Source organism: Mobula birostris, chromosome 13 (assembly GCF_030028105.1).
Source record: "Mobula birostris isolate sMobBir1 chromosome 13, sMobBir1.hap1, whole genome shotgun sequence".
NCBI classification, from domain to species: domain Eukaryota; kingdom Metazoa; phylum Chordata; class Chondrichthyes; order Myliobatiformes; family Myliobatidae; genus Mobula; species Mobula birostris.
The window spans coordinates 9,370,866-9,389,267 of record NC_092382.1 but is presented as its reverse complement, the minus strand read 5'-3'; the positions used below and the strand labels follow the sequence as shown (position 1 = coordinate 9,389,267).

Genomic DNA, 18,402 nt, shown 5'->3' with positions numbered 1-18,402 from the left:
GTGGAGACTCGCAGTGAAGGGAAACTACATGGGGCACCATTTTCTGGTTCCCCCCGTCTGGAGAGAGTCAGGACTCTACACTCTCTTACCAACATTTCTGCTTCGCTCTTCTTCCACCTCTCAACGAACACTGAATCATTTTTGAACATCTGAACGGGTTTCCCACGTTCCTCGATTATTTAAAAAAAAGACTCTCGTTCTGCGCTGCAGCGGGGTCCTTGTGTTTGGGAGAATTATTTTCCTCGCGTTGCCGCTTAGTGTTTTGTATTCCTTTGTCCAACCTGTTGTTTATGTCTCTGTGGAGGAATCTATCTCTTTCCCCCGCTCCTGTGTTGAGTCGTCACCGCTCACCGTGACAGAGTCCGCCATTTCTCCAGACCTGTCGCAAGCCTTGCCGGTGACCACAGTGACACTATCTGCCTTTCACCCTGCACTCATAAATTCCCTGCTGTGCGGAAACCTGCCCGTGTCTGAACTACACGCAGCATTTGGTACACCTGTATACCTGTGCGTTGATGCAAATAGCGAATCAGCCAATCATGCGGCAGCGTCTCAACACATAAACATTGTGCAGATATGATGACGAGGTTCAGTCCCTGTTGAGTCCAAACGTCAGACAAAGGAAGAAATGTGATAGAACTGACGTTGAACATGGGATAATTATTGCTGACAGACGGAATGGTTTGAGAATTTCCCAAGCGACTAATCTTCTGGGATTTTCACGCACATCAGTGAATCAAATAACCACACGTTGCCACAGCGGCGTGCGGAAGAGCATCCGTGAACACACAACACGTCGAGCCTTGTAGTGGATGGGCTGCAGCGGCAAAAGGCGGCACCGGCTTCCACTCCTGTACCTGACAACCCGGCCACTGAGTGGGTGTTTACTGAAGTAGCTTCAACTGCAGAGGAGTCAACAGGTTCACCACCTTATGGGAAATGTACTTACCCCTCATCTCCGTCCTAAATCTAATTCCCGAATCTTGAGTCTGTGATCCCCAAGTGTAGTCTCACCCGCCAGTGGTAATGATTTCCCTGCCTCTGATTTACCCATCTCTCTTTCATTACTTGGTTCATTTCAGTCCGATACCCTCTCCTTCTTCTGAAGTACAGTCAGTTTACTCCCAGGAGACACATAGGCTTAACCCCGTCATCACTATAATCTATTCCTCGGTACTACCTCTAGAGCCAAACCAAATTCCGTGACATGATGTTGCAGGTCTACAAAACTATGGTTAGAATACATTTAGAGTATTGTGCTCAATCCTAAACGTAGAACATTGACCATAGCACTGTGCAGCACAGGAACCGGCCACTCGGCCCACAAAGTTGTGCCGACCAGCATGAGTGGAGCTACTGGAAAATGGGCTGAAAACTTTGCAGATGTGATTCAATGCAGGAAAGTGTAAGGTGTTGCGCTTTGGGAGCTCCAACCCCGGTAGGAATTACACAGTAAACGGTAGTGAATTGTGGCGTGCGGGGGAACAGAGAGATCTGGGAATACAGTCCCATAATCCCGAGACAGGGTCACAAAAAAGCTTTCGACACCTTGGCCTTCATAAATCAAACTACTGAGTACAAGAATTGTGACGTTATATTGCAGTTGAATGTGACGTCAGTGAGGACAAACTTCTATTGTTTGTCGTTCTGATCAACAATCTACAGGAAATATGTGAATAATTTGAAAGATTACAGAGAAAATTTCAATGATGTTCCCAGGACTTTGGGATCTGCGTTATAGGGTAATATTCAATAGGTTGGGTCTTGCCCAAATGAGGCTTTACCACTTCAGGTTGGATGACTCTAGAGGAGATCATAGGTTAAGGGTAAAAGATGAAATACTTAAGGGTCAGAGGACAGGGAAGTTCACTCAGATGTCGGTGGGAGTGTGGAATGAGTTGCCTGGGGAAGTGGAGAATGTAGGTTCAATTGCAACATTCTGTAGCCACTTGGACAGCTACGTGGATTGTGGGGGGAGGGGTGGATAGTATGAAAGACTCTTTTCCGGGTGCAGGCCGATGGGACTAGAGCAGGGAACAGGTCAGAACAGTTTGGAAGAAACAAGGTGTATGTTTATGTATGTTTTGTTCAATAAGTACAGCCCATCCCAAAGAATGCTCTCCAGTAATTTACATATCCTGACGTGAGGTGGGTCATTGTATTCCAATATTATTCATCCGGCTTCCTAAATAATATAATAACATTTATCCCTGGCTTTCTGGGATCTTGCTTGTGGCTAGAGAGAGGACAAATGTATTGCTGAAGTCCCCAGTAATGTCATCTACTCCATCTCACAATAATGTGCAGTGTAGCCCCCCAGGCTCTGGAAGGTTCTCGAACTTAATTCTCTTTAAGTCAGTGGACAAGACCTCCTTACTGGTGCGGTATTTACAGCAGGAAAAATACCCTTCAGCCCATGTGCCAAAGCGACCGAGATCTGCATTCGATTTAATTCCAGTTTCAGGGGGAATGGGTCAGACGCAGACAGACAGAACTAGTTTAGGTGCTCACCTGGTCGGCATGGAAGGGCTGTGTTGAAGGACCCGTGCCAATGTTGAAAGGGATGGATCTCTTCCGAGACATTGATTCTGTATCTTTCAATAGATGCTGCCTGACCTGCTAAGTTTCTTGAATTTTTTTGCATCCCGTTCTGGTCAACATTCAGTCGAGAAGATGTCTTGTGCTGGGAGAATGCAGTGGAGGTTTACCGGGACTCTGGGATACGTGTCATGGGGTGAGATTGGATTGTGTTGAAGTCCAGTGTTAATGTGCAGAAGGATCCCAGGATCCAGTTCATCGCTCCCGGAAAGTGGCTGCATGGGACAATGAGATGGTAAAGAAGGCGTACGGTCTGTTTACTTTTAATAAGCGTGGCAGTGAGCCCCAATGTCAGGTAGCTGGGTTGCAGTTTACTAAATCTCTAGATGAACCGCATCTGGCATATTGCATTATATTACCGGGAAAATGTCGATGCTTTGGACAGTGAGTAGAAGAGGGTAAACATGACGCTGCCTGGATAAGGAGAGATTGAGCAATCGAGGGATATTTGCTCGGGAACAGTAGAGGCTGAGGAAGGCCACACCGAGGAGTATGGGTATATGAGAGTCGCAGACAGAGTGGATAGCCGCTTCCTTTTTTCCTTGAGGAAGAAATGTCTGATACCAGAGGGAATGTATTTAAGGTGAATGGGGGAAACAGCATCTCATTACAAACAACAGAAAATCTTCCGATGCTGGAAATCCAAGCAACGCACACAAATTGCTGCAGGGACTCAGCAGGCTCGGCAGCATCGATGAAAAATAAAAGTCCAGTCGACATTTCTGGTCGGGAACCTTACAGTCCTTTTTCGCAGCATTTATTTATTTGTTTGTTCATTTGTTTGTTTGTTTACTTATTTAAATTTAGTGTAATTTTGTATCATTTCCAACCACTCCTGTTGTAATAAAACAACTTATGTAAGCCAGTGATGTTAAACATGATTCAGAATGTTTAAAGGAGATGTTCTTTACGTTTTTTTTTTCATTCTCATCGTGGCGGGTGTCTGGAAGGATTGCCGAATGTGATGGTGGAGGCCGATTCCATGGAGGTTATCAGATACCACATGAATGTGTAAACATGGAAGGATGTGCACCTTGTGTAGGCAGAAGGAATGGCTGTAGTTAGTCATGAAATTGTCCGTTCGATTAGTTCAGAACAACGCAGTGAGCAGGAGGGCCTGTTCCCCTGCTGTACTTTTCCATGCAGGCGAGACCACAGCGGAGTAACTGTGCGCGTTTCTGGTCGCCCGCCTCAGGGAGGACGTGTTTAATCTAGAAAGGCGCAGAAATGACTCACGGATTTGTTTGCTGGGACCGGAGGACTCGAATCAAAAGGAGACGGTACAGTGACTGTGCAATGATCCCAACACCGAGGGCGATGCAGCACCGATTATCCTCCCCGACCCTACCCTCAGATTCAATTGTAGGTGACGTTAATGGTGGCAAATGGCACAACTGGTCCATAATGGAAGCGGTGTGACGTAATTCACAAACACCGTCATTGAGTTGTTGTGCTCGCAATGAGAGGTGGTGCGTGACGTAATGACCAGAGTCTGAGGGGATTATTTTTAGGTTTCCTCATAATGGAAGTAAAGGCACACGAACGGGGCATGTTTTGTTCGCAAATCTTACGAGCTGGCAGTAAATGAGCTCTGATTCCAGAATTTGTACCCGCGCCTGCAGCCCACAGTACTGACAGCATAACTAAGGAAATGCATGTGAATTGCCTCCCCTCCCTCACCTCCAGCCACACAGTGACTGTGGGTAGAACTTACCAACAGGATGGGACACTCCAGTGGAGCTATATCAGCGGGAACCTGAACTCTCATTGTCCAGCTTCCCAGAACCGATGGCAACTTTAATCGTTTCCATTTGGTTGCCTCTCACTCTTCGAAGATCCAAGAGATAAATACCCATCCTGGCAAACTCTCCCCATAAAAGAGCCCCAATGTCCAAGCAACATCCTTAAATATCTTTTCTACATTCCTCCCGGTCTAACCACAGTCCGCTCTTTTTCACACACACACACACACACACACACACGCACACACAGACAGACAGGCGCGCACATACATACACACACACACAAACACAATATCTCTCCTGTTCTCCCAACCCCACGCGTGCACCGCTCTCGTTTCATCACCTCATTCAGCCACTCTCTCACGTCTCTCCCTCACACTCGCGTCCCTGTCTCCCTACCTCTATTTCCCCTCATTTCCTATTTTTACGGTCCACATCACTGTTGTTACTAATTTCCCGGAGCTGCCGGTCGATGGGACAGTTCGCCCGGGAATAACACCTGGGATCGGGCGGTGAATCTGGGTTGTGCTCAGGACGCGGCTTTATTAATGACCTGTCGCACCCAGTTGAACGAATATTTCACCGCGCTGATCACCTGCTCCCTGAATTTCGACTGAGTCACAGCGTAAATAAATGTGCTCGTGCAGCAGCTGAAATTCTTCAGCAAAATCCTGGCGTTGTGAAAGATCACCTCAGAATCATTGAAATCGAATCCAATTCCTTTGATCTCATAATACATGAAATTTACAACTAGTGTCAGCCACAGGGTGATGAAGCTTCCGGAGATGGCGAGGAGTAAGATCACAGACCTCCTCCTGCTCTCCATCTCCGGGTCACTGCGATTCTCGCCTTTGCCCTGACCTCTCAGTCCCCTACGGACCCGACTGGCCACTAAAATGTGCCTGAATGTCAGAGCGTTGAGTAACAGGATCACAACGAATGAACGGATTCAAAACTATATCAAGCTAATCGTTTCCTACCCATCCGGGGTCAGTGAAAGTATATTCCATAAGCTTGCAGAACCATGTTACATTCTCGATGATCTCTCTGGGTTCCCAGAGGAAGTAACGGGGAACATTTTTTCAGAAAGGACAGCACGGCGGTTGTTGTTAGAACCACAGCCGCAGTTTTCCCGGTGCAATATTTTGTTTTTAGTTTCTGACAGCAAATAACGACAAAGCGATCAACAGTGAACATGACGGTGAACCAGACAGAACAGTATGTGGCTGTGAACCTCAGTACCTCGACAACTCTGCACATCGGGGTAGTGTTCAAAAAATTCCACGGAAAGTAATAATTTATGACTTGACGCACAAAGACCTCGGTGACAACGGTCAGTAGATCCGCCGCTGCCGTGGCCACCAGGTAGCGGGTGGTACAGGTAGAGAGGCCACACTTTCCCCGGGACAGGATCACAATCGCCACTAAGTTCACTGCAGGGAGAGAGACAGAGAACAGACACTGGGAATTATTGAACACATGCTCCGGGAATGGACACGGGTTCGGGTTTCCGCCAATGGCCATGAGCGCCAGAGGCGGTGAACAGCTGCTCAACTAACACCAAGCACGGGTCACACTGTCTCAGACCTGCCTTCCCCACTGTGGAGATATGACGAGATGTGGGTAATCGTCGGGAACAACAGCGATCCAGTTCCGATGGGGCCAGTTTCACTGATTTAACCTTGACTGACCGGGCCTCTGGAAAACCCAACACTCATGTGGCTGGAAGTAGGTGCAGAGGAGATGTCAGGGGTAAGTTTTTTTTAAATTACTTTATCTACAATTTTCAGTTTTACAAAGACAAAATATATTGAAGACAAAACAATACAAAGGAAATACCGCGCCAGGCGGAGAACAGACAAAACAAATCAAAAACCAAAAAAAAAAAAAAACAAAAAGGTTGCCAGACAATTTACAAGATTACATAAGCAATGTGCAGTAAAGTGAATGAAGGAATCCGGTTAGGCACCACACCCGCTCATGAGACTATGCAGGTCAAGGTCACTGTGTATGTGAGGTAATGTGACACTGAGCCAATAAGGGTCCCCATATTCTCTCAAATGTATTCTGTGTATTGGGTTTGTGCGGACGCAGTCTTTCCATTTGTATAACAGACAACATCTGCTTGAGCCAGTGTGCGAAGGTGGGTGGAGTAGCAGACTTCCAGCTCAGAAGAATAAGTTTCTTCGCCACCACCATTCCCAGATGCAGAGCAATCTGCATGTCCCGGCAACTCAAGAGTCTCTGCAGAGCATCCAAAGATGGCGAGGTCGTGATTGGGCTGAATGTCTCTGGAATAGACTTTTGAGACCCACTCAAAGATTGCAGTCCAAAAGTTGTATAATGTAGGGCAAAACCAGAAAAGATGTGCTAGTGAGCCCTCGGCAGAGCGGCACTTGTCGCATTCAGGAGACACGGATGGGAAGATGCGATTCAGTCTTGCTTTTGAATAATGCAATCTATTTATCACCTTGTACTGCAGGGGTCCCCAACCTTGTTTGCAGTGCGGACCGGTTTCATGTTGACAATATTCTTGCGGACCGACGGACCAGCCGACCGGAGGGGCGGGATGGTTGCCAACGGACAAGAGTACCGGTCAAATACGTTGCGTTTACCCAGTGAAGACTACAATGACCATGAAGCCTTGCGCGGGCATCAGTGCGCATGTGTAATTTGCGCATGTGTGCACCTGTTGATTATTTTTTCCGCAAATCGTTTTTGGCAATTCTATTCGGAGGTGGATGTTAATCACGACCGGAATATGGGTGATAAGTGGCTAATACACTCAATTTCGTTTCTAAAAGGCTTTATCTAACGAATTTAATATTAAACACACAGCGCATTTTCCTCGCATGAATATAGCGATAAGTCAATGATCAGGGGAGGACAGGGGAGTTTGAAGTAAGTATTGGACGAACTTCCAGTACAATTGTCAGAAGCAGGTTCGATATTATCATTTGAAGATAAATTGAATAGGTATATGGACAGGAAAGAAATGGAAGGTTATGGGCTGAGTGCAGTTCGGTGGGGCGAGGTGAGAGTAGCATTCGGCACGGACTAGAAGGGCCGAGATGGCCTGTTTCCGTGCTGTAATTGTTATATGGTTATATAAGTCAATAGCATCATAACATTTGAAGTAACGTTTGGATATTAAACACAGCGCATATTTTCCCCGTATGAACTTATAAAATCATTGCAATGCACCCGCGGAATCAGTAGGAGCCCTGGGCTTGTTTTCCTGCAACAAGACGGTCCCATCGAGGGGTGATGGGGGACAGCGATACTCGAATGGGGTTCCTTATGTTCAGTCTAATCCGCAATTTAGTTTTTGTTACATTCATCGCAGAGATATGTTGGAAATGGAAGCAATGTTTCCGGTGCTTCCGCGGCTATCTCAGGATATGGAGCCTTGACTTTGATCCAGAATGCCGGCAGAGATGTTATGTCAAACAGACTTTTCAGCCCGCCGTCATTTGCAAGCTCGAGGAGTTGATCTCCTTCCCGCGCTGACATGGACGACGCGCGCGTGATGGCTCAACAGTGGGCGTGACAGGGAATGAGGAAAGGTGCAGCTGACTCCTATCGCCAAATCATATCGTTTCCTCGCGGCCTGGTAGCGCATGCTCTGCGGCCTGGTATCGGTCCGCGGCCCGATGGTTGGGGACCGCTGCTCTAAATCACATTTCCCCTTAGAGTTGTCTTTCAAAAGCCCCGATAGAACTCTAGACAAGGTGCCACTCAAACCATCCCATTCAGATCTCCCTGGAGAGCTGCTTGTCTCCAGCACTGGGGCAATTCAGAACAAGGTGTCACCAAAGGCCCAAGAGCTCGCTCTGATGAATAACTCATAAGCAGTCAACACCCCAATGTAAAACTTTCCCAGTCACGCATGCGCGGAGAGATGTCCGTCCCGAGCACTGGCACCACTCTGGTCAACGTCCCATTAAAGGCAAGAGCAACGTTCGAGTCGATCCCGTGAGTTAGGGGAGAGGCGGAGGTGTACTTTCTTTTGTCATTAAATATGAACATTCAGAATGTTCTTTTTACAGGTTCGATACCATTGACGGATCATTGACGGTGCACTGAACATTAAGTTAGAAACTTGGAAAGTGATCATAAACAGGTTCACGCCGGTTAACACACAGAATAAACAAACATGAATTGCTCTGCTCACTCACCAGGACCTCCCATGACGGCAATGAACACTCGTAATATTTTATCCACACTCAAGTACCTGTCCAACATTGCAGACATTTTCCCTGTGCAGTAATTTGTCCTCCTGTGCCACAGGCGATCTCCCGGAATGAAATGTTCATGCAGCGCATGCCTGGGGTTTTAATACCATTCAGCGACTCCACGGGGACAGATTCCAACAGCTTTAAAACTAAAGATTTAAAAAAAATATTTACATTCCGATTACGTCAGGCAAGTGCAATCCCCGCCGAGACCGTTTGTGATTAATTTAGGAATTAATTGTGAAACTGCAAGCAATGGAAATTGTGATGGTTCTGAAGGGTGTATATTGCTGGAGGCAGTCCTCCAGCAAAGGGGTTTTGTTTCAATGACCATCAGACCCAACTCTCTACCTCAGTTTCGTCCATCGGTTGAAGAGATTGACTGAGAGTAAAACAGCCATTCCACTCTGATTCACCGCCAATTGTAATCACAGTTCACCGCACTTTACCCTTATCTCCCACTCCCGATTACCAGCAGCGATCCTCAGCTTGTTTGTGTGAAGTGTACCAGACAGTGCCCTGGGTCAGAAACATGTTCACCACCATTGAGAGACATATACCGTCTCAGACAGGAACGTGCTGCCTGCTGTTTCTCTGACTCCGACAGAGAACAGAGAAAGCTAAAGCACAGGATCAGGTCGTTCGGCCCACAGTGTCTGTGCCGACCATGACGTCACATTAAGCCGATCCTACCTATCTGCACATAATCAGTCTCCTGCATTCACTGCCTGTCCAATCTTCGAAAAGAGTAATCTTGGGCTCCTGGGTTCTCTGCTTTCAGAAGGCTTTGACCATTTGTTCGAATTAGTTGGACTCAACAAAATTGTCTAAGCCTTCAAAAGCGTCATCAATTGCAACGTGTTTCCCCTCTAACCCTAATGCTTGACCATCAAACTCAGAGTGGTGAGTATTTGTCAGAAAACACGACGGAGAAATGGAGATGTGGAAAAGAAAGTGCAGTCGCGTATGTGTGTGCGTCAGCCTGTGTGTGTGTGTGTGAGAGAGAGAGAGAGAGAGAGCGTTTGCACCTCTCCGTGTCTGCCTTAGTTTGAGAGTGTGCGTGTCTGTGTGTTTGTATGTCGTGTACATTTCTGTTTCTGTATCTGTTTTCGTTATGTGTTTTACCCTGACTGTGTTTGTCCCTTTTTGATTGTTTGTGTGTGTCAGTGTGTGAGTCTGTGTTTGTCTGTGCGTTTGCCTGTTTCTGTCTGTCTATGTGTGTGCCTGTGTGTTTCTGTGGCTGTATTTCCGTACGCCTACGCCCAGCTATGTGCTGGTTTTAGTGTGAAGATCTGCGTGTTAGTATGTGTCAGTTGTGTATTTCGATCTGTGCTTGCGTGTGCGCGCGCGAACGCGTAAGCGTGTGTTTCTGTGTGAGGCCGTGTGTTGTTGTGTGCCTGTGTACGCATTCCTGACTATGTGTGTGTGTGTCTGTGTAGTAGCCCGCGTGTACATGTGTGTCCCTGTATGTGTGAGTTTTCGCGTGTTGCTGTGTCTGTGTGTATTCGTGTGTTTGTGTCGCTGTCTGTTCATATATGTGTACGTGTCTGTGTGTCTGGTGTGTGCGCGAGTCCGTGCTTCTGTGTGGGTTTGGGTGTTTGTGTGTACGTGTGTGTACCTTTCAATTTGCGTGTGTGCCTATGCAGATCTTCGCGTGTTTGCTTCTGTAATTGTGTGTGCGCGCCTGTGTATGTGAGTGTGTCCCTGCGTGCGTCTGTCTGAGTGTGTACGTTGAGTGTCTCCAGTATGTTTTTTTTGCGTGTGTGTGCGTGCGCGTGCGTGTTGCTATGTTTCTGCGAGCATGTCTGATTCGCTTTCTTGCTGGCACTCTCAGTAGAACAGAGAAATACAATGGGATCAACAAAACCCTACACACAAAGCCGACAAACTCATAATATTGAAAGCCTGAGTTGTACAGACCTGGAAAGAGGGTCCATAGACGGCGGAGTCAGTACTGAGTTGAGGTGAGTAAAGGTATCCACCGTGTTTCTGGAGCCTGATGGTTGAAAGATAAATGCTGTTCCTGAAGCTGCTGGGGTGGGCTCCTTGTCGATGTGTTCAATTTGCTCTCTATGGGCTGGGGTGAGTCCCGCACATCTCCCGACTCGGTCGCGTGTTTCCATCCCAGAAGGTGGTGAGTTATACTGCTCTCGTTACATGCACGTATAGTTCAACTCTTTGTGTGATCATGCAGAAAATTTGACGTTAATAACTCATTTCCTTCTACCTTAGGCCACGAACATATCAATCACCCCCTCGGTGCACCACCTCTGGAGGTCCAAGACGCTGACGCCCACAAAGAAGGGATCTGTATGCTCCACGACCGCTGGACTAAGTGTGTCAATGTGGGAGGGGACTATGTTGAAAAATGAATGTGCTAGGTTTTCTAAAATTGACTTCTTCTACCTTGGGGCACGATCTTAAAAATCACCCCTTGTATTCTCCACCGCGCGTCTAAAAATAGCTTTTTTTTTAAGCTTTAGATGCCATGCCAAATCTTCGCAAATTTCTACGGAAAACCTAAAGGTGCTGTGGCTTTTTTTAATATTTCGACAATAAGACCATAAGAAATTGATGATGGTTATGATGATGATGATGATGATGATGAAGATGATGATGATGATGATGATGATGATGATGATGATGATGATGATGATGATGATGAGCATGACGGCATCCGTCTGTCTCGAAAGACAGTGGAAATATAGTCTGCGCTATGGGTCGGTCCATAGTAGAGTTGCGGCTCCTTCTGCATCTGTACAGTCCAGTTTTGGAGGGGCAGGTCGAGCTGCAGTTTCTGCCAGTGAATGTTGTGCCAGGCTGTGGAGGCGACCCACGTCGATCTTAACAGCTCCTTCCTCTGTTGTTTCTGTCCCTACAAACAGCGGCAGTAGCGTGGGCTCTCCAGGGCAGAGTTTGGGTGGAAGGTACAGAGATCTTAAGATACCCAGTCGTCAAAATCCACCCCCGGCCCCACACTGGTCTCGCCGGTGTAGTCCAGAGGAAAGCGAAGCGCTGTGTTTCTACCGGCTTGGCTTCAGGAGCTGCCGGACGGATGTCCTGTGACGTCCAGCACGTTAAAGGCGTCAGTCCGGATTTTCTCGTCTGGTTTACACCCGTCGCCTTCGCCTCTCCCGGGGCTGCCACAATCCAGTTGGGTAATTACCTATAGCTGGGGATTTGGTTCACGAGCACCAGGGCGTGTCCACACGCTGGTGGGTCTGCGTGATACGAGTCCGTGGGCCGACCCCTCCCCGTCTTCTATAGTCCTGCCTGAGACTGAAGGGTGTTCAGTTTTCCTGTGTCGCCAGCGAGAAGCACCACATGAGGCTTGGTCTTGGAGAGTCAATGTACTTGCAGGAAAAGAGTTACACATTCAACTCTCCATTTCGTGAGACTGCTAGTCAGTGATGGAACAGCTGGTTGACACATGAGACTATAAGCCGGAGGAGCAGAAACAAACCATCAAGTCTGATCCTCCATTTCATCCTGGCTGATCCATCCTCCCTCTCAGCTCCACTCCCCGTATCCCATCACGCCTTGAATAATCAGGTGTCCGACGACTTCTGCCTTACATACACACATTCTCTCGGACTCCGCAGATTCGCCACTCTGACTAAATAAATTCCCGTTCACTTCCGTTCTAAAAGTCTGGTCTAAGATACCCAGCACAAGAACTCGCTTCTCTACATTCACTCTATCGAGGCCTTCCCCGCTTTCTTTTCTACCATGGTCTTCTCTCTTCTCCTATCAGATACCCCTTTTCCAGCCCTTTACCTCTTTCACTATCCAACCTCCCAGTCGTTTGCTTTACACCCTGCCCCTCTCCCGGATTCATCTATAAACTTCCACCTTATCCTTACTCCTTCCCTTTCCCACTTTCTTATCGTGACATTCTGCCTTTCTCTCTTGTTTAGATGAATGGTCTCGGCCCGAATGGTCGACCGTTTACTCGTTTCTATAGTTGCTGCCTGGCCTGCTGAGTTCCCGCAGCACTTTTTTTTGTATTTCTTGGATTTCCAACATCTGCAGACGTTATCATGTTTTTTTTAAAAACTCATGCGTACTTGAGTTACTGTCGTCTTCCTGTCAGATGGAATCAATCTGACCATTCTCATTGATCTCGCTGTCACGGTCCGGTCCGTGGACTCCGGATCTTCCGGCTGTTCCTTGTTTCAGTTGTGCTTAATCACAGGCACCTGATGCTGGTCTTGGGGCTGGGAATATAAGTGGCCCTGGGTTCGTGTGTGGTTGCTGGTTTGTATGGTCAGTATCCCGTCCTCGCCTCTGTAGGGGTAAGTCAGGCCGACTTTGCCGTTACCCTGAGGCTGGACTGTTCCCTTCCTTGGGAAGCCTTGCCTGAATGCTGTGACTGGAGCCTTGCCTGCAACCTTGTCAAGTTCTACCACTGGAGCGAGACCGGAGCCTTACTGTGTCAAGATAAGCAACTGTCTATTGTTGAGTTGGAGCTCTCTCTGTGTCCACGCCTTCGCTAGGTAGGTCCGGCCGTTTGCCGCTACCTAGTTTTCTGAACCGTCTCGTCGTGTTCAGCATTTTGTGTATGAGTCCCGGCCCTACGTCCTGTTCCCAAGGAGGGGTCCTGGCTCTATTTTCCATGTTCCTGTCTCTCAAATCCAAGGCTCACTTCAGTTCTTTTGATTGTGTTCTTGTTGTTTTTTTCTCACCGTTTTGTGCAACGTGAGTCAATTGTGCGTGAAAATCCCAGCAGGTGAGCAGTTTGTGAAATACTCAAAATACCCCGACTGGCACCAACAATCATTCCACGGCTGAAGTCACTGAGAACACATGGTTTCCACATTCTGGCCTTTGAACTGAGCAACAACTGAACTTCTTGACATGCGGCATATTTTTATGCATTGTGTTGCTGTCATCGGATTAGCTAGTTATCATTAACGAGTTCGTGTACAGGTGTGGCTAATAGAATGGTCACTGTCTGTATTTCCCATTTAGACAATACCTCCCCCATCTCGAATATGAACACGGATGGGATCTAGGCCTAGTTATTACAATTCCTCCTGTTTTCCAAGAACATGTTGCCGCTGACATGTCAATGCACCAAACACTGTTATGGTGGTGTGGTGTGGGAATCATTGTTCCCTCTGAGCTCCACGGGTGCGCGGCCGCGCTGTCACGTAAATGCTCCCGCGCACGTGGCCTCTGTTGCAGCGCAGATGGAATTGCGAACAGCTAGAAAACAATTTCGAAACGTGAAAGCTTCCTTTTGCTGTACTGTATTTTATAATACCTTCAATTGACAAGTAAAATCGAAAATATGTGATTTATTTTACATTTCATTCTAAATATTCATAAACGACGCTTTGCAAGGGCCGCACAGCTTTCAGGCCGTGTAAACATTTCCTGTTGCGAGCAATGGTTGGTCCGCGCCCCTGTTAAAAATAGATAGAGGGGACGTTGAAGCCTGCACAACGTTACAACCCATGCACATTAATCACGATTAACCAATAGATTTCAATAAGTTTCAGCACCACCGGGAGGGAATACGTTACTACCAAACGAGTTCTTAAAAGCTCCTCCTCTCCGCTAGACTGCAGTTCACCCCAGAACAAGGCGCAGAACCTGGTTAGCTCGACCCCCCACTCCCCACAATCAGGTCCCTCGAAGGCATGAGAAAAGATACTGGATTGTTCTATGAGCAGCTGGCAAATATCACAAGTCCTGGTTATACTCAGGCATACACTCTCTGACGAGTATTGATATTGGCACCCGTCTTGTAAACACAATGGCAATGGCAAACCACTTCTTAGAAAAAATTGCCAAGAGCAATCACGGTCCTGGAAAGACCATCTTCGCAACCTCATACAACAAGGCACGTAACGACAACGATAACAACAGTACAGTACCGAACTTTCTATTGCAGACAGGACACTAAGGCTCAATAGAATAGACAAAACAGTTTGACCCGGAGGTCTATGGCGTCAAGGAAATAGTAAAGTAAACACAGAATAAGTTCATTTCGCCTCGTTTGAATAAGAGATGAGCTTTAATTACTTAACAATACGGAATGAATGTGGACCAGCGAATGCTCAGAAATCCGATTACAGTAATTATTGATGATTTTCCTTGAAAATTCACTGCGAATGCTTCCACAATCTCTTCAGCCGCCCTTTGCAGAAACCTCGGGTGAAGTCCATCTGGTTCAGGTGAGTTTTATAACTTCGGACGTCACAGCTTCCAGTCACATCGTTCTTAGTCAAGGCAATTGCAGATACGTTAGAATTTGGACATATCCCTAGTGATTTCCACCGTGATGACTGATACAAAATACTTTGTAAGTTCATCCACTATTTCTTTGTCCGCCAATGCTACCTCTCCAGCGATCTGATACCCACTCTTGCCTCTCTATTACTCTTCATATATCTCAAAACAAAAGTATCCTCTTTTATATTACCGGCTGTCTTACCTGCAAATTTCTTATTATTCTCCTCTCTTTATTACTTTTTAGTTGATTGTTACAGTTGTTTTTCAAATCAGCCCAATATTTTCGTTTCTCACTAATTTTGGTTATATGGTAAGCTCTTACTTTTGCTTTATTTTTGTCTTTTACTTCCAATGCTGGTCACGTTGCCTCATTCTCCTTTTACACCGTCGATCTTGGCACCTTTCTGAACTCTGAAGACAGAAATTATAGGATTATTGACGAGTGGAACTGTGCAAAATTCGCTCTCAAGGGAATTAACGAATCCCTTCAGCACATTGGATCAACTTTCTGAGCGTTTCCAGCGGGGACCCAATGCGGATGAATATGTTATTGGAAGCGCTGTACTTTCCGTGCAGTATCGTACTAGGGGGAAAGCTCCTCATCGCCCTGAATCGACTTCAGCTCTATGCTTCTTGCAGCCGGAGTCGGACCCTTCCACATTCTGTGCTTCAGTGTTCCCGGACGGAGGGATTGAGGGTCGCATTATTTACTCCTTCAATGCTGGGGCCGTCACTATCAGTCCATCCCGGCTACCCTTCAGTACGTAGGTGAGTGGGTAATTCGGAAATCTACCCACATTGACAATGAATATTAAGCGGTGGAAAAGAGGTGATTATTCCATTATAGAGACTGTTGCTGAGATCTAATGTGGGTCAACGCATATACGGTGCAGTTTTCTTTATGTCAAACGGATGTCGCAGTTCAAAGGGTAATTAGTACATTGGCAGCTGGATTGTTTGAATTTTCTTGTGAGGACATGTTTGTGAACCTCAACATGTTTTTGCGGATTCAGTAGAAACAGAGTTCAATCTCTTTTTTTTTTTGCGTTGTTACTGGATGAAAGTCGGATTATTTTTCACTGCATTCGCAGCTATTAGATAAATGATGGAAGACGATGGTATTCGCTGCTATTTAGATGAATGAGAGGAGACTTTATCTGCTTGTTCAGATAAATGAGTAGAGCGGTGACAGGTTTTATACAACATGATGAGACATCTTGACAGGAATGTAGAGAATATGTTTGCTGCTGTAAGGGGAGCTGAAACTGGTGAAGATAGGTGAGATTATTTTTACGAAGTGGGGCTAATGTGTCTTTGAATTCTCTTCTTCAAAAGAAAAGAGAAGCAGAGTTTTTTTTCGTGTTTAATTCCGCAGAGCACATATTCTTGACTGGCAAGTGAGTGAAGTGTTGCAGGCTGTGGCCGGTTTGGGCCGCTGAGATCACAGTTCAGTCGTGATCATAGAATCAGAGAACAGCGGAACAGAACTGAGAGTCCGAACGCCCTGCTACTAAGTCAACAGGGCCAGCATCAATCTCAGACAAACAGGCCCTGTGTAATTAATGTTTACATCGTTTTCTATTAGTCAATGAGGAGAAACCGTTGATGTATACGCAAAGTAAATACGCTGTCAGACAAATTCACCAGCGGGAAATGATCCAAATCTCATATGATGGCGCTGTGATCCTGCAATTTGTTTCCAGTCAGTGAGTAATAAACTGAAGGAGAAGGGTATCCTTATCTTGTTAACGACTTTGACTGGTAGTTATCTCTGGGAGATGGTAATCTTGGCACAGCCGCTCCCGAGTTGTCCATTACCCTAATGTTACAACTGCGGACAACTGTTAACGATCGCATTTAAATGGGCCAATTTAAAATCAGAGCAGGTCCAGGCTACGGGGGCACAGTTAAATCTGGGAAAGGGATTGTCCACTGTTCAAGAGAGAACATTATTCCAAATTTATAATGTTTCATCAGATTTGAGAGCGCCCTTCCTTCTGCTGTCTCTGTGCAATAAACCCACAGCGATCTTTGCCCTGAGCTGTCGCTGGAGTTTATAATCTGACAATAAACTGGGCCCAAGGTGAACAATAACTGAAAGCGACGGCACCAACCGAACGGAACCGGGATGCGAGTAGTGATTCCTCTCTGGAGGTGGTAAAATTTCTCGCACTGAAGTATTAATTCTGGGTCGGACCACAAGTTAGAAAGACTCATTCAAGCAAGGTGAATCTTTGTGTGGTTTAACAAAATCGTTGTGGAGGAAGGTGTGGCGTTACATGCCGAATAGCGTGAAGTTCAGGTTTATGAGCGTGTTACCAACTGAACATTGCTCAGGGTGTGTTCACTTACTGTTAGAGTCCATAAAATTCAGATACTCGGATCCCCTGAAACCAGACCCATGAGTTCTGCATCAGGTAGGAACATGGACTGTATTCGGCAGTGTTATGGTATTTTAATAAGCACACTTGTAACGACAGTATTACTAATATTTCTACTATATCAGTATTGTCATTGAAATTGCGCGGCTGTACGGATCTGTGTGCTCGATTATTTTGTATGTGTTTTTTTTTAGCTAAGACCAGGTAGATCTGGCAGTGATATTTATATTAACAAATATTGTGGTAATTCTCACTGGCCGTAGATTAAAATAGCAAATTCTGCACTCATTAGGCACTTTGCTATGAACTTCCTGTACCTAATAATGTGGCCACTGAGTGCACGTCCAGGGGATTCTGCTGCGTTCCCCGTCCGCTTCAATGCTGACCACTGCGCTGTATTGGCTGGTATTCGATAAAGACGGGGATTTTATTGTATTCGCTGTTACTGAGATGAAGGAGGGGAGATTTTATCCACTAGTGGTTAGATAAATGAATTGAGTCCTTGCTGGGGACACTCAACATCACGCGGAGTCTAGACAGGAATGTGGAAAACATGTTTGCTGCTGTAGGGGGAGATGAAACAGGTGAAGATAGATGAGGTTATTTTATTGAGGTGGAACTAGTGTGTCTTTGGAATTCTCTTCCGCAAAGGGAAAGAGAAGCAGAGCTTTCTTTCAATGTGTTTAATTCCACTGAACACAGATTATTGACAGTCAAGGGAATGGTTTGTTCCAGGCGTTCGCAGGGATGTGTCACTGAGATCACAGTGCGCCTGTGATAATAAAGAATGGCGGAACAGGACAGAGGGAGCGAATGTCCTATAACTATTTAAACATGCCAGCAACGCACTCTGAGAGATCAGAGAAAAAGTGAATTTAATGTCTGGTGTTTCTCCATCGATCTCAGACGAGGAACGGTTGATGTATTTGTAAAATAAGTGCGATGCCAGGCAAATTCGCCATCGGGAAATAATCATAATTTCTTATGATTCTACTGAGACATGGTAGCTTGTTTCCAGAAAGTGAGTAATAAACTGAAAGGGAAGGGCGTTCTATCTTACTGTTGAATTTCACCGGTTGTTATCTCTGGGAGGTGGTTATCTCGGCACAGTTGCCCCCCAATCGGCCCATTACTGTAATGGTACAACTGCGGCCTTCTGTTAAAACTGGCTTTCTAAACAAGCTGACATTGACTTACCTCCTTCAG

General features: G+C 46.3%; 1 pseudogene; it reads right to left on the bottom strand.

Moving 5' to 3' along the window:
* Nucleotides 1–4,869: 4,869 nt before the first annotated feature.
* LOC140207446 (probable G-protein coupled receptor 139) lies at nt 4,870–8,594 on the bottom strand (annotated as a pseudogene).
* Between the last annotated feature and the right edge of the window lie 9,808 nt (nt 8,595–18,402).